Source organism: Mobula hypostoma, chromosome 1 (assembly GCF_963921235.1).
Source record: "Mobula hypostoma chromosome 1, sMobHyp1.1, whole genome shotgun sequence".
Taxonomy (NCBI): domain Eukaryota; kingdom Metazoa; phylum Chordata; class Chondrichthyes; order Myliobatiformes; family Myliobatidae; genus Mobula; species Mobula hypostoma.
In genome coordinates, this window is record NC_086097.1 from 208,311,979 (window position 1) to 208,328,053 (window position 16,075).

At 39.7% G+C, this 16,075-nt stretch overlaps 1 protein-coding gene across 3 annotated transcripts in view; it reads left to right on the forward strand.

Annotated features, from left to right (window-relative positions):
- Nucleotides 1-16,075, forward strand: part of rgs20 (regulator of G protein signaling 20) — a 103,649-nt gene that overhangs the window by 55,347 nt on the left and 32,227 nt on the right. The gene's annotated exons all lie outside the window — the stretch shown is intronic.

Consider the following 16,075-nt stretch of genomic DNA (forward strand, 5'->3'; position numbering starts at 1 on the left):
ATGAGAAAAAAATCACTGTTTACTGTCAGTAAATCACATTTAATAATTAATGATACCATTAGTAAACCTACCACAAAGGGACAGATTTCCTCTAAGTACTCTAGGCCAGAGACTGTCAATCAGCCAGGGCCCTCCTTTCCAAAACAAGAAAGATTTTGCTCACCCCAAAGGCTGACTCTGTCTCTGGGCTTCACCAATGAGAATGAAAACTGGACTTCCCCAATGAGAATGAACATTGGACTTCCCCAATGAGAATAGACAGTGGGTTTCCCCAAAGAGAATGGGCATTGGGCTTCCCAGTCAGAACCACAACAAAATAAATGGCTGCCCTCTCCCACTAAATCTACTATCTCAGACAAGATTAATAGAAAGCCAATACATTACATCATAACTGTAATCCCCTCAGCCTCGAGAAAGCTACACACTTTTATGATTTGAATAGATCCTGAGCTTCCCTCCAAACTAGTATGGTAAGTTATTCTTAAGTGTCCCTACCTCAGGCAAGTCTGTTGATTCCTCATTGACCCTCTCTCCCTTTCTTGGGGAGCAGCTTCCCCACAATAAGTGTAATATTGGTGAAGACACTCAGAATGAGAAAGGCTTAGCTTTTAAAGGAATGCAAAGGATCTTAAACACAAGCTCATTCATCACAAATCCACCACAGTTTCTTAACTCCTATCCCACCAAATACACCAATTTATCTGTTGGCCAATGATGACAACAACCATGAAGCAGAACATAGATCAAGAACCAACCTAATGTACTATTGTCAGGACGAAGGGTCTTGGCCTGAAACGTCGACTGTACCTCTTCCTAGAGATGCTGCCTGGCCTGCTGCTTTCACCAGCAACTTTGATGTGTGTTGCTTGAATTTCCAGCATCTGCAGAATTCCTGTTGTCTGATGCACTATTTAATTAGATTATGGCTGATTTGATTGACCCTGCGTCTTTATCTAATCCCCATTACTGCTGATTTCCCTAACAGCCAAAAATACATCTGAGTTTTGAATATTATTAATAACTCTACATAAGACCATAAGATATAGGAGCAGAAGTAGGCCATTTGGCCCATTGAGTCTGCTCCACCATTCAATCATAGGCTGATCCAATTCTTCCAGTTATCCCCACTCCCCTGCTTTCACCTCATACCCTTTGATGCCCTGGCTAATCAAGAACCTATCTATCTCTGCCTTAAATACACACAATGACTTGACCTCAACAGCTGCTTGTGGCAACAAATTCCACAGATTTACCGCCCTCTGACTAAAGTAATTTCTCCGCACCTCTGTTCTAAATGGACGTCCATCAATCCTGAAGTCGTGTCCTCTTGTCCTAGACTCCAGTACCATGGGAAACTTAATCATATTTAATCTGTTCAGGCCTTTTAACATTCAGAATGTTTCTGTGAGATCACCGCTCATTCTCCTGAACTCCAGGGAATACAGCCCAAGAGCTGTCAGACGTTCTTCGTACCCGCTCATTCCTGGAATCATTCTCATGAATCTTCTCTGAACCCTCTTCAATGTCAGAATATCCTTTCTAAAATAAGGAGCCCAAAACTGCACACAATACTCCAAGTGTGATCTCACGAGTGCCTTATAAAGCCTCAACATCACATCTCTGCTCTTATATTCTATACCTCTGGAAATGAATGCCAACATTGCATTCGCCTTCTTCACCACGGACTCAACCTGGAGGTTCACCTTTAGGGTATCTTGCACAAGAACTCCCAAGTCCCTTTGCATCTCTACATTTTGAATTTTTTTCCCCATCTAAATAATAGTCTGCCCATTTATTTCTTCCACCAAAGTGCATTACCATACACTTTCTAACATTGCATTTCACCTCTTTGCCCATTCCCCTAAACTAACTAAGTCTCTCTACAGGCTCCCTGTTTCCTCAGCACTACCCACTCCTCCACCTATCTTTGTATCGTCAGCAAATTTAGCCACAGATCCATTAATCCCATAGTCCAACTCATTGACATACATCGTAAAAAGCAGCAGTCCCAACACCGACCCCTGTGGAACTCCACTGGTAACCGGCAGTCAGCCAGAATAGGATCCCTTTATTCCCACTCTCTGTTTTCTGCCGATCAGCCAATGCTCCACCCATGCTAGTAACTTCCCTGTAATTCCATGGGCTCTTATCTTGCTAAGCAACCTCACATGCAGCACCCTGTCAAAGGTCTTCTGAAAGTACACCACATGCACCGCATCTGCTTTGTCTAACCTGCTTGTAATTTCCTCAAAAAATTGCAGTAGGTTAGTCAGGCAGGATTTTCCTTTCAGTAAACTATGCTGGCTTTGGCCATTTTGTCACGTGCCTCCAGGTGCTCTGTAATCTCATCCCTAACAATTGATTCCAAAAATTTCCCAACCACTGATAGTTTCCTTTCTGCTGCCTCTCACCCTTCTTAAATAGCGGAGTAACATTTGCAATTTTCCAGTCATCCGGTAGAATGCCAGAATCTACTGATCCTTGAAAGGTCATTGTTAATGCCTCTGCAATCTCTCCAAGCTTTCTGGACAGAGGATTTCAAAGATCAATGATTTTTAGATTTAATGTTCTTCCTTATCTCAGTTTTAAATTTCTTATCTATAACCTGAAACCATACCTCCTATACTAATGCAAAAAAAAATTGCTGGAGGATCTCAGTGGGTCTTCCCCTAAAATGTCAACTGTCCATTTCTAGTAGACAATTGATACAGAGTATGTAAGTATGTGGCAAGAGCATCAGCAGAAACAATAGTGGAAATGAAGGGTCGTGACCCAGAAAGTCAGATGTCCGTTGGCTGCTGGGATTATGCATGTGAACGTTGCGTGCTGTCCTCCTTCTCTGCTCCCGCATATTGAAAAAGAGCTACAGAAACTGAAGCTAGGCAATTATTGCCATTAATAAGAATGATATAGAAACGAGCATAGGGATTAAGAGTCAGACTCTGTGGATTAGCTTCAGTTTTAGCATTACACTTCCTTGTTCTGGATTCAACCAATGGAGACAACATTTTCCTGTGTCAAGTCCCCTAAATAATTTTTAAAACTTTGATTAGATCACCATGAAGAAACTATTCTGATTTGTCATTCTCAGATCAAAAGGGGTTAACCTCATAATTCCTTGTATTAATCACCATATGCCTTACTGTTGCTGATTCACTCAGTAGAAATCTGTCCATTTGAAACTTCCTGCTCCCATCTACTTGCCATATCTCTACATTTATTTGATTAGGATTTCAAACTAGGAGTAGTCTCTTTTCCCCTTCAAACGTATTCTGCCGTTTAGTAAGATCATGGCTAATCTCATAGTCATAGTCATAGTCATACTTTATTGATCTCGAGGGAAATTGGTTTTCATTACAGTTGCACCATAAATAATTAAACAGTAATAAAACCATAAATAATTAAATAGTAATATGTAAATTATGCCAGGAAATAAATCCAGAACCAGCCTGTCGGCTCAGGGTGTCTGACCCTCCAAAGGAGGAGTTGTAAAGTTTGATGGCCACAGGCAGGAATGACTTCCTATGACGCTCTGTGTTGCATCTCGGTGGAATGAATCTCTGGCTGAATGTACTCCTGTGCCCAACCAGTACATTATGTAGTGGATGGGAGACACCTGAGTGTAACCTTAACTCTGAATTCTCATTTATCCATGGTTTCCTTTCTTCCATTTGCTTATCAAGCATCTATCTGTCCTTGCTTTACAAATTTCAAATGCTTTTTTGAGGAAGAGAGTTGACTCTCCGAAACAAAACATCCACTCTTACAGTAAATATATTTGCATTGAAAGGATTTCAGTGGTGATGCCTGGTTTTAAACTCTTTAGGAAGCATCCTTACAAACATCCACTCTTAGGATTCAATCAAGTCTCCTCTAATTCATGTAAACTTCACCTGGTATAAGCCTTATCTATTCTGCATTTCTCAGTAAGATAACGTACCCATGCAAGATATTAGTCTTGTAAGCATTCTCTGAAATAAATTGAACATTTTAATACCCTTCCTTAAATAAAGACATATTGTTGGACACATTAGTCTAGATGTGGTCTCATCTGGGTCATTGAAATATATCTTATAAACAGGTTAGGCTGCAGTTCAGCTACTTAGGGGACACCAGTTTTCATTTCCTCCATATCAGAGATGTAATTATTCTTGTGCATCTTTAATTGCTCAATTATTGACTCTTTCACAAGGTTACTTGCTCTGCACTCTCACCTTTCTTACTAATCCTTAACGTAGAGCCAATATTTATTGGCACAGATTTATATGCAATTTTTGTAATCTGTTGCACTAATTTAGATTAGATTAGATTATCTAATTCCATTATTGGAATAGAATCATAGAGCAATAGTGTACTACAGCACATAAATGGGCACTTCAGCCCATCTAATCTGTGTCAAACTGTTTTCTGCCTAATCTCATTGACCCATAACTGCACTATAGCCCTCCATACTCTTCCCGTCCATGTGTGTATCCAGTTTTCTCTTAAATGTTGGAATCAAACCCACATCCAACACTTCCTGTAGCAACTCGTTCCACAATCTTTGAGGTAGCACCGTTAGCATTTACCATGCCACCAATCGGGTCCAATTCCTGCCACTGCCTGTAAAGTGTTTCTAAGTTTGCCCCATGACTGCATCTGGTTTGCTCCTCTGTTCCAAAGATGTATGGATTAGTCATTTAATTGGTCACAAGGGTGTAATTGTGCTTGTTGGGCATGTTACAGGGACTGTAACAGGGCCAATAAATAAAATAAACACTCGCACCACCCCTCTAAGTGAAGAAGTTCCCCCTCAGGTTTCCATTAAATATCTCCCCTTTCACCCTTAACCTACAAACCCTAGTTCTAGTTTCAACCAACCTCAGTGGAAAAAATCTGCTTGAATTAACTCTATCTATACTCCGCAAAATTTTGTATACATCTGTCAAACCTCCCCTCATTCTTCTATGCTCCAGGGAATAAAATCCATCCCTATAATTCAGGTCCTTAAGTCCTGGCAACATGTGTGAAAATTTTCTCTGCGCTCTTTCAATCTTATTGTTTCTTTCCTGTAGGTAGATGTCCAGAATCTCAAAATCTCCTGTACTTAAATTCATGAAGGCCAACGTGCCGAAAGCTCTCTTTACGACAGTATCTACTTGTGATGCCACTTAAATGAATTATTGATCTGAGCTCCAAGATGCCTCTGTTCTGCCATTCCTTCAGTGCCCGACCATTCACTATGCAAGTCCTATCTTGGTTGGTCCTCCCACAGTGCAACACCTCACACTTGTCTGCATTAAATTCCATCTACCATTTTTCAGCCCGTTTCCCCTGCTGGTCCAAAAAATGCTGCAAGCTTTGATAGCCTTTATCGCTGTCCGCTGTACCCCTAGTCTTGGTGTCAGCTGCAAATTTGCTGACCCAGTTTACCACATTGTAATCCAGATCATTAATATTAATAACAAACAACAACAGAACCAACACTGATCCCTACGTCCTAGGCCTCCATCTACTACCACCTTGACTTCTCCTGTGAAGCCAACTATCAAATGCAATTTACTATCCCATCCTGAATGCCAAATGACTAAACCTCTTGACCAGCCTACCACGTGGCTCTTTGGCAAAAGCCTTGCAAAAGTCCATTTAGACAACATCCGTTGACTTTTCTTCATCAACTTTCCTGGTAACCTTCTTGAAAAAACTTTATAAGATTATTTCAGAATCAGGTTGAATATCACTGACATGTGTCATGAAATTTGTTGTTTTAAAGCAGCAATACATTGCAATGCATAATAATAAAAAAACTATAAATTATAGTAAGTATATATAAAATTTTAAATTAAGTAAGGAGTGCAAAAAGAGAGCAAAAAAAAGAGGAAAAAATAGTGAGGTAGTGTGCATGGGTTCATTATCTATTCAGAAATCTGATGGCGGAGGGGAAGAAACTGTTCCTGAAACTTTGAGTTTGTGTCTTCAGAGTCCTGTACCTCCTCTTTGATGGTAGCAGTGAGAAGAGAAGATGTCCTGGATGATAGTTAGCTATAACATGCTTTTCAAAAATTCATGCACTTTCTTTGATCAATTGTTTTAGTCCAAATCATTTGGTGCTACCCCCAGGATTGAAGTGAAACCAACTGATCAGTTTCTACCTGATTTTCTTCTCACATCCTTCTTAAATGATAGTGATAGTTCTAACTTCCTAACCAAAAAAAGAAATCCTGCATCTTAGGGGCTTTGAAAAATTAGGATAATTAATGTATTTGTAATATCCCTGCCATCCTGGGATCATGTTTCAGATTTTGAAGTGTTAAATCTCATTATTTTCATCATTTTTCTTACTGCTGTCATTGCATTTTCCCATAAGCACTGTGTAATTAAAATGTATATCAGCTTTGTAAGTTAATTTTGTGAACTTTTCAATAAAAAGCACTCCTGGCAAATGAAAGTAAATTGGCATTTTATCTACTTCACAAAATTATCTCCTTGATTGCAAAATTGGTTGATCAAGGTATCTGAAATGGATACTCACATACTAAGATATGCAGGTGAAATTAGACAATAACGTTTGTATATTTGGCTCCAAAATCACAAAGCAATTCAACATCAACGGTTACACTCGGATTCTATCTACTCACGATCTCTATTGGTCATCATATGAGGTTTATCTGAACTACCCATCAGTCCAACACATGCTGTGTGCTCTGCTATGGTGACTAGATTGTCCCTTTTGATACTATTTGTAATAAACTGATAATTCTAGTTTAGGTAGATGATCTCCCTTCTGCAGGCAATACAATCTCACTGCAATTGTATTTCCACCAGATAAAGGAATATACCTAATGTATGAGCCAACATTGTTCTTCCAGGCTTCTGAAAGTCCCATGCTGAAGGAAGTCCTGATGTGGAGATTTTGCCCTATCATAATTTCTTCCTCCATGGCTTGGGGTCAAAGTCCCTGTCCAAGGCAAAGCCATTTGGAAACTGCTAGGGAGGACCTCAGCTTGGTTTGCAACACTGTGAAGAAACTGAGTTGGGTTCATACTAGAATTTTAGGCCCAGTAGATACTTTTCATTATTAGCTTTATGAAGTTGGCTGAAAAACAGATAAATCTTGAAAAGACGGAAAAGAGAATTCATGTGCTTGGGTCCAGAGTTCACTTGGAAGGTAAATAACATGGACTAGTTGTGCCATTTTCACATTGTAAGTTCTATCTAATACTGTGCAATTAAAGTTTATAAAATAACATCTATCTCCTGTTAATTTCATTCAGCCTAACTCATTCTGTTGCAAACTAGGAAGGCACACTATTGCTTCATAACAACAACAGCTGCTATCCGCTCATTGCTGTGGTGTAGAGAACTCCCTACATTTTTAATGACAGTGCTTCCCATGAATCTTCTTCACAACCCATGTAACAGGAAATACTGCTGTTCACAAGCTCCTTTTCATGTTTCTGCCTTGGGGTTTACATTGCATTGTGCTTTGCATACATTTATTTTTATTATACAAAACTTATAAGAACTTTTGCACCAACTTAAAATTAGTTTTCTTCACATTGCTTGAATGAATGAATGATTCTTAATTTGAACTTAGAAACTGAATGCGTTCGCCATCCTTGAGTCAATGTGCTTAAGGAGAATGCTAATGAGTGGTAGAGATAAGGTATACTGCAGGGAAAACTCTCGCAGTAAACAAGTCAGGAGGATTACACATATTAGAAGTCAACAAGTCAGTAGGATGACACCTGTTTGAGAAATGGTGGAAGAAATTCAAGAGGAATACGGGAGGCATCGTTTTCACCCAAAGGGTAGTAAGGTGGTAAAAACATCACTAAAAATACCTTTTCTGAGAAAAATTGTGTTAAATTATTGCCACAAACAGTGAAGAAGCAAGCGATGATGAGGCTAGCTCGGGGGATAAGTTGATGCAGATGGAGGTTTGATGCTGGTACAGCTGTCCTGGAGATGAGGTTGGATTGGTCTGGGTGCCGAAAGAATTCGGGGCCCAGGCAGACAAGTTCTGATGCTTGTTCAACTGGCCTGGGTGCGAGGTTGGATCACTCTGGGCGCTGAGCTGATTTGAAGAGCTTGAGCACGGCTTCAGGCTGGGCGACGAAATCTGGGCCCGGAGCGAGTCGCTGGGCAGTGTGATCTGGGCCTAGGATCTTTCACAGCAGCGGTGCCTAGACCTAGTGCAAGGTGCCTTTCGCAGAAGTGGTGCCCAGGTCCTCGTGGAGGTACAATGCACTGTTTAGACAAATTAAACGCTGTCCCAGATTGAAGACAAAAGTTGATTTGGCCCACTCTCTGCGATCTTCACTCCTCTCTCTAGGGCACCGAAGCCTTTTGTTGTTCTGTTGTTGGGTCAATTTAAACACCAGCCCAGCTAGACTGAAAGGATGTGTGTCGGTCGGGATGAATGCTGATTTCACTCATTCTCCTCAATGGCACTGAGGCAATAAAGACTGCCCCGGCTGCTGTACTCCGTGCCTGCTAATATGGTGAATTGATAAGCGAAGCTTTGGGCCTACTCTGGGCTGCTCCGAGGTTCAGATCTGAGGACTCACTTTTAGTTCAGAATGCTGTTGTTTGCTTCAATTGTTTGCATGATTTGTTTTCTTTTTCTTTCTCTTGCACATCGAGTGTTGGTCTTTTATTTTTTTTAATTGGGTTCTTTTGGGTTTCTTGCTTTATGGCTACCGGTGAGCAAGCAAATCTCAAGGTTGTATAATACATATATTCTTTGATAATAAAGGCACTTGAACTTGAACTTGAAGTACTTGGAGTTCACTGCCCAGAAGAGGGTTTAAAGAAGGGTACAACGTCTCTAGATAAGCACTTTAAGTGCTTAGGCACATGAGCCGAGTTCTGGGGAATGTGACTGGTGCAGACTGTTGCCCAGTGGTTGGTGTGAATGTGGTGGGCCATATGGTCAATGGCTATGCTTTACGTCTCTATGACTCCATAACTTTAATCGCCTGAACTTCCAGACTCAGAGATTTGCAGATCTTCTTATGACCATTACAGTTTTCAATGTAAAAGCATAGAAAAGGCTTGGAACACTAGAATGCTTCCTAAAGAAACCTTCCTCCCACATTCCAAAGGTGTACTGGTTAGTAGGTTAATTGTTCATTGTAAATTGTCCTGTGATTAAGCTAGGGGTAAACAGCTGGGTTGCTGGATGATGTGGCTCATTAGGGCCGGAACGGCATGCTCTGTGCTGTATCTCTAAATAAATAACTGCTACTTGTCTTGTGTAGTATGAATGAAAAATCCTACTGCTTGCTTTGCCAATTTGTAATATTAAATAGAGCGAAAAATCAAACTTGCTCAAAGTCACACGGTTGTAAATGTGCAAGCTATGCTAACTATATTAATAGAAATATATCTTTATGCTTATCTATTTTTAGTGACTGCAGTCTAAATGTTTTTTGAAAAATCTAAAAATTTTTAATACACCTACTAGTCTGAAAAATCAAGGTTTACCGTTTTGGACTGCAAGGAATAGATAAATGCAGTTCCATCACAGTAGTGAGAAGGCCTTATTTCTTGTTTTCTACTAGTTCCATTATATTTGTCAGTATTTTGTTGGACATTGTTTTCAGTTAAATACTTTGATTTATATTTTGTTATTACTATTTGAAAATTGATTGTAGAGGGAGATTGCTGCACATAAAGTGAACAGGACATGTCAGGCCTGAAATAAATTTGATGAAGTCTGGAGTAAAAGAAGCAAAACTGAGAGTAAAAGGAAGAAAGGTACTGCACAACATTATAACAAAAAAAACGAAGCTTTGCCATAATCTCTAAAGAAACTGAGGATTGATAGCTCACTCCCATGTGGGTGTTAAATAACGAGAATCATCAATAGTTCTGTCTTCTATTTTCTAAAAGATACCTAAAAGCCACCCAAGGATAAAATACATACCTAAACAAATTCTGTTAAGTTCCGTGCGCTGTACTCCAATGAATGGATGCCATATGCAGTTGGAAATTCCAAATATCATATCTTAACAATATTTCAACCAACAAACTATTCTGTGGTAGTAAATTTAGAAGGAATTGTTAAGTTTTTCTATCCAGTTTTTCCATTTCAGCTTGCTCCCTGTATATTGGAATCAAGTCACCATAGTGGGTCGAAGGTTAGTATTACTTAGGAGAAATGTATCTAAGTATAATATCCATAAATTTCATTACTAAATGCTAAACCGAAGAAAATAACTGCAATAAAAAGTGAATATACTCTTGTACACCTTGTGCCTTTAAAGTAATGTGTATAAATAGAATAGAATTGTAAATATATTATTATTAAATTTCTGCTAATAATAGCAATGCTAGATATATATAGAAATATATTAAAATATATATAGAACTAACAAGATTGGGAAAAGGAACTCAATTTGACTTTTATGACGGAGGATTGGATGTGGATTCTGAAGCTGGTTAACTCTTCTTCGATCTGTGCTAGTCATTCACCAATTCAATTTTGCTTACTTCGATGTACTCGTGTTATTTTTTGAATAATAATAATAATAAAAAGATTTGAAAAGATATATATATATAGAAATATAGAAACATAGAAAACCTACAGCACAATATAGGCCCTTTGGCCCACAAAGTTGTGCCGAACATGTCCCTACCTTAGAAATTACTAGGCTTACCCATAGCCCTCTATTTTTCTAAGCTCCACGTACCTATCCAAAAGTCTCTTAAAAGACCCTGTCGTATCCACCTCCACCACCATTGCCGGCAGCCCATTCCACGCACTCACCACTCTCTGTGTAAAAAACTTACCCCTGACATCTCCTCTGTACCTACTCTCCAGCACCTTAAACCTGTGTCCTCTTGTGGCAATCATTTCAGCCCTGGGAAAAAGCCTCTGACTATCCACACGATCAATGCCTCTCATCATCTTATACACCTCTATCAGGTCACCTCTCATCCTCCTCCGCTCCAAGGAGAAAAGGCCGAGTTCAGTCAACCTGTTTTCATAAGGCATGCTTCCCAAACCAGGCAACATCCTTGTAAATCTCCTCTGCATCCTTTCTATGGCTTCCATATCCTTCCTGTAGTGAGGCGACCAGAACTGAACACAGTACTCCAAGTGGGGTCTGACCAGGGTCCTATATAGCTGCAACATTACCCCTCAGCTTTTAAACTCAGTCCACGATTGATGAAGGCCAATGCACCGTATGCCTTCTTAACCACAGAGTCAACCTGCGCAGCTGCTTTCAGTGTCCTGTGGTCTCGGATCCCAAGATCCGTCTGATCTTCCACACTGCCAAGAGTCTTACCATTAATTCTACAGTGGCATGCAAATGTTTGGGCACCCCTGGTCAAAATTTCTGTTACTGTGAATAGCTAAGCAAGTAAAAGATGAACTGATTTCCAAAAGGCATAAAATTAAAGATGACACATTTCTTTAATATTTTAAGCAAAAAACTTTTTTTTTATTTCCATCTTTTACAGTTTCAAAATAAAAAAGGAAAAGAGCCCGATGCAAAAGTTTGGGCACTCTGCATGGCAGTACTTAGTAACACCCCCTTTGGCAAGTATCACAGCTTGTAAACGCTTTTTGTAGCTAGCTAAAAGTCTTTCAATTCTTGCTTGGGGGATTTTTACCCATTCGTCCTTGCAAAAGGCTTCACGTTCTGTGAGGTTCTTGGCCGTCTTGCATGCACTGCTCTTTTGAGGTCTATCCACAGATTCTCAATGATGTTTAGGTCGGTGGACTGTGAGGACCGTGGCAAAACCTTCAGCTTGCACCTCTTGAGGTAGTCCATTGTGGATTTTGAGGTGTGCTTCGGATCATTATCCTGTTGTAGAAGCCATCCTTTTTTCATCTTCGGCTTTTTTACAGACAGTGTAATGTTTGCTTCCAGGATTTGCTGGTATTTAATTGAATTCATTCTTCCCTCTACCAGTAAATGTTCCCCATGTTCATACCTTTGCCCAAAGCATGATTGATCCACCCCTGTGCTTAACAGTTGGAGAGGTGTTCGTTTCATGAAATTCTGCACCTTTTTTTCTCCAAACATACCTTTGCTCATTGCGGCCAAAAAGTTCTATTCAAAAAGTTCAAAGGAACATATCAACAAGCCTGATGCATTTTGGAAACAAGTCCTGTGGACTGATGAAGTTAAAATAGAACTTTTTGGCCACAATGAGCAAAGGTATGTTTGGAGAAAAAAGCGTAAGTAGATGATTGGAAGGGAGGTTTCCACCAGAAATAGCGAAATGTTAATTGGCTGAAGCATCATTTGTGTTCAGTCCACCAACAAAACTTCTCTATCTGCCCAGTGGAAGTTTCTGCCGACAAAGATTTTGAAAGATGGAGAGCATCCCAGACTAATGCTTGCTGTGTGTTAGCATTCTTCAAGGAAACAGTGACCCACCTTTATTGCCTTCAACAACATTGGAAAGGGTGGGATATGGAACTTAACTGTTCACAACATTTTGGGTCCCTTGCTCTCCCTTCTGTCTGTTAATTGAGCTCCAGCAATAACATTACACACTTATTTATCTTTAACGTTCTGAAGTGTTAATTCACTATCACCTAGTTATACAATTGCAAAGCATATCACTTAGTTTTGAACATTTGTCCTAATCATCATGCTAGGAGGTAATCATTATCTGCAACCGTGGCACTACTTGCAGTTCAGCAGGTCTCCTTTCTTCCTGCTACAATAAGTTTTAGCTTCACTTTCACTAGTAAGCACTTACCATACCCTTTTCCCTGTTGATTAGATATGCATTTGGAATATTCATTCCCAAATTACCGCATATTTCTTCTGGAGATATTAACTGTAAAATGTGATGACAGTAGTATCTGGGGGTAATTCAGAAGGCATAGGATCATTTCATCCCAAAAAAGGAGAAGCATTCTAAGGGAGGATTAGACGTGGCTGACAAGGAAGGCAGGTTAAAAGCAGAAGAGAAGGCATACAATATTGCAAAAATTATCAGGCAGTTAGAGGATTGGGAAGCTTGTAAAATCCAATTGAAGACAATTAGTAAGGTGATAAAAGAGGAAACATTAAAGTAAGAAAGCCAATAGGACAAAAAGGGATACTAAAAGTGTTTTCAGTTATGGAAGATATAAAGAGAGGCAAGGGTGCTGGAAGCATAATAGTAAGGAACCAAAAACATTGGCTGATAAACTACATGAATATGCTGCATCAGTTTTCACTATTCAAGAGGGACAGGGCAGAAATGAGTGTAATTGTTTTTCTAAGGAGAAGGGGGTTGGAAAACTAAAAGGTCTTCAGGTGGGTAAGTCACCTTGACTGGATGGTCTACACCCCAGGGTTCTGATAGTTGAGGCATTGTTTGAAGAATCATTAGAACCTGGAATAGTTCCGGGAGACTGGAAAATGACAAATGTCACTCCGCTCTTTAGGAACAGAGGGAGGCAAAAGACAGGAAATAATAGGCCAGCTCACTTGACTTCAATGGTTGGTAAGATGTTCGGGTCAACTATTGATGATGGGGTTTCAGTGTACTTGAAGCCATATGATAAAATAGGCCAAATGTATTCCTTAAGAAAAAATTTTTCCTGACAAATCTGTTGGAATTCATTGAGGAATTAATAGGTAGAATAGACCGAGAGTCAGTGGGTGTTTTTTTACATGGATTTTCAGAAGGCCTTTGACAAGATGCCTCACATGAGGCTGTTAAGCAATATAAGAGTCCATGGTTTTACAGGAAAGATACTGGCATGTAGAGAAGATTGGCTGACTGGCAGGAGCAAAGAGTGAGAATAAAGGGAGCCTTTTCAGATTGACTGCTGGTGACTAGTGGTGTTCCACAGGGGTTGGTGTTGGAACCACTTCTTTTCATGTTATACGTCAATCGTTTGGATTACAGAATTGATGGCTTTGGGACCAAGTTTGCAGATGATACAAAAATAGATGGAGAGTTGGGTAGTGTTGAGGAAGCAAAGAGTCTGCAGAAGAAGTTAGACAGATTAGAAGAATGAGCAAAGAGTGGCAGATCAAATATAATGTAGGGAAGTATATGGCCATGCACTTTGGTAGATGCAATAACAGTGTAGACTATTTTCTAAATGGGAAGAAAATTCAGAAGTTAGAGGTGCAAGGGGACTTGAGAGATTTTGTACAGAATTCCCTAAAGTTTAACTTGCAGGTTGAATTGGTGGTAAGAAAGGCAATTACAATGTTAGCATTCATTTCAAGAGGATTAGAATATAAAAGCAAGGATGTAATGCTGAGCCTTTACATTCACAAGAATGATCCCAGGAATGCATGAATTAATATGTGAGAAGTGTTTGGTGGCTCAGGGCCTATACTTATTGGAGTTTAGAAGAATCTCATTGAAACCTATCAAATAGTGAAAGGCCTAAATGTGAAGAGCATGTTTCCTATGGTCTAGGACCAGAGGGCACAACCTCAAAATACAAGGACATCCCTTTAGAGCAGATATGAGGAAGAACTTCTTTAGCCGAGGGTGGTGAATCTGTGCCACAGACAGCTGTGTGGGTATATGTATAGTGGAGATTGATAGGTTCTTGATTAGTAAGGGCATCAAAGGTTAACAAAAGAAGGCAGGAGAATGGGGTTAAGAGGAATAATATATCAGCCATGATGAAATGGTGGAGCAGACCCAGTAGGCATGGCCTAATGGTTTTCTGGTCTTTAACAGAGTTCCAGAGAAAACAATCGGATTGCAAAATGTAAACAATACAGTGATGGAATATAGAAGTAATGAGTGAGAAAGTGTCATGTATTGAAAGAATGGAGCAAGCAAATGGATACTCAAACCAAGGGAATTCCTTCGTAATCTTGTGCAGAGGAGAGCAGGAAGGAGGTATGAGAGTTGTCATCCCAATGGTTTATGATTACCTGGGTTGAATATTTACCAAACATCCATGTGACACGCACACCCATATGTCTTCGACATTTTCCTCATAGCAGTTACACATTTAAAGACATAACCAGCTGTGTACTCCACAATTCCTCCTTTGTCAGCATAAATTGAGCTTTTGGATGCAACCACTCACAATTCATCCAGAAGTACAAGGTGCAACGTTACTGCATTTCATAGAAGACGTACCTATCCTCAAGTGAATTGACTGGACACCCGCAGAAGGGTCTGCAACTATTCAATCCTTTCTAAAGTCCATACAGTGCATTCAGACTTCAAGGCTGGGTTTCATTTTCAGTATTTACCTGCTAGTGCACTTGTTCAGTGGGTGCCTCAGTGATGACACTGCTGGTGAAGCTTATTACAGGAGGTACCACTATTTCAATGACTGAGAATGCCTGGTGGTTTGGAAATCACAGGAAGGAGGCCAACACAGGATCTTCAGAGGCACTGTGGCCGTAAGGGCCAATGCCCTTCCCAGAAAAATGTGCAGCTTCAATAAATTGAGTCTGATCCCACTGGAAGCCATACAGATTCTATTCTAGCTCTTGGTTCGAAGAGTAAACCATCATACTACTGTTTCTATCAAAACTAAGATTATTTCTAAACTGATGGAGATCAATATTTGACCGTCACATTATATGCAATACCACTAGCACACCAAAACAAAAGATGAATTTCTACATCTGGGGCTTGGGCCTTGAGATGATGAAAACATGATCACAGTTAAAAAAAACACGAGAAACAGGTTGAAGCCAGTCAAATCTGTGAAAGTGGAAGGAATCGTCTGTTATAGAAGTAGATAGTGTGGAAGGAGCCAAAGGCAGTTAATGCACTTCTTAGCGGTTAATTATATCAAGACCATAAGGGCAAAGAAGCTGACAATCTAATGAAGATAGCTTCAGCTTTGTGGATATTTAGTTTCTCACTGGTTTTGTGTATTGCCAACTACATATTTCATCTCCAAAAAGTTTAATCAAATTAATTAAAAATCAGAGCTTATTTGTCTTTTAGGTATCTTCCATAGTTATTGAGGTACATCAGTATAAAAAATAATTTGGGTATCCATCGTTGCTAAAGGTAAGCAGTAAAATCAAATAACACTAAAATGGGTAAACATACAAGCTATTGCAATGTGGGCTTTAATCATGTTCTCAGATAATCCACTGAATTTGAACATCATGAGTAAATTAGGACCATTTTATTCTCA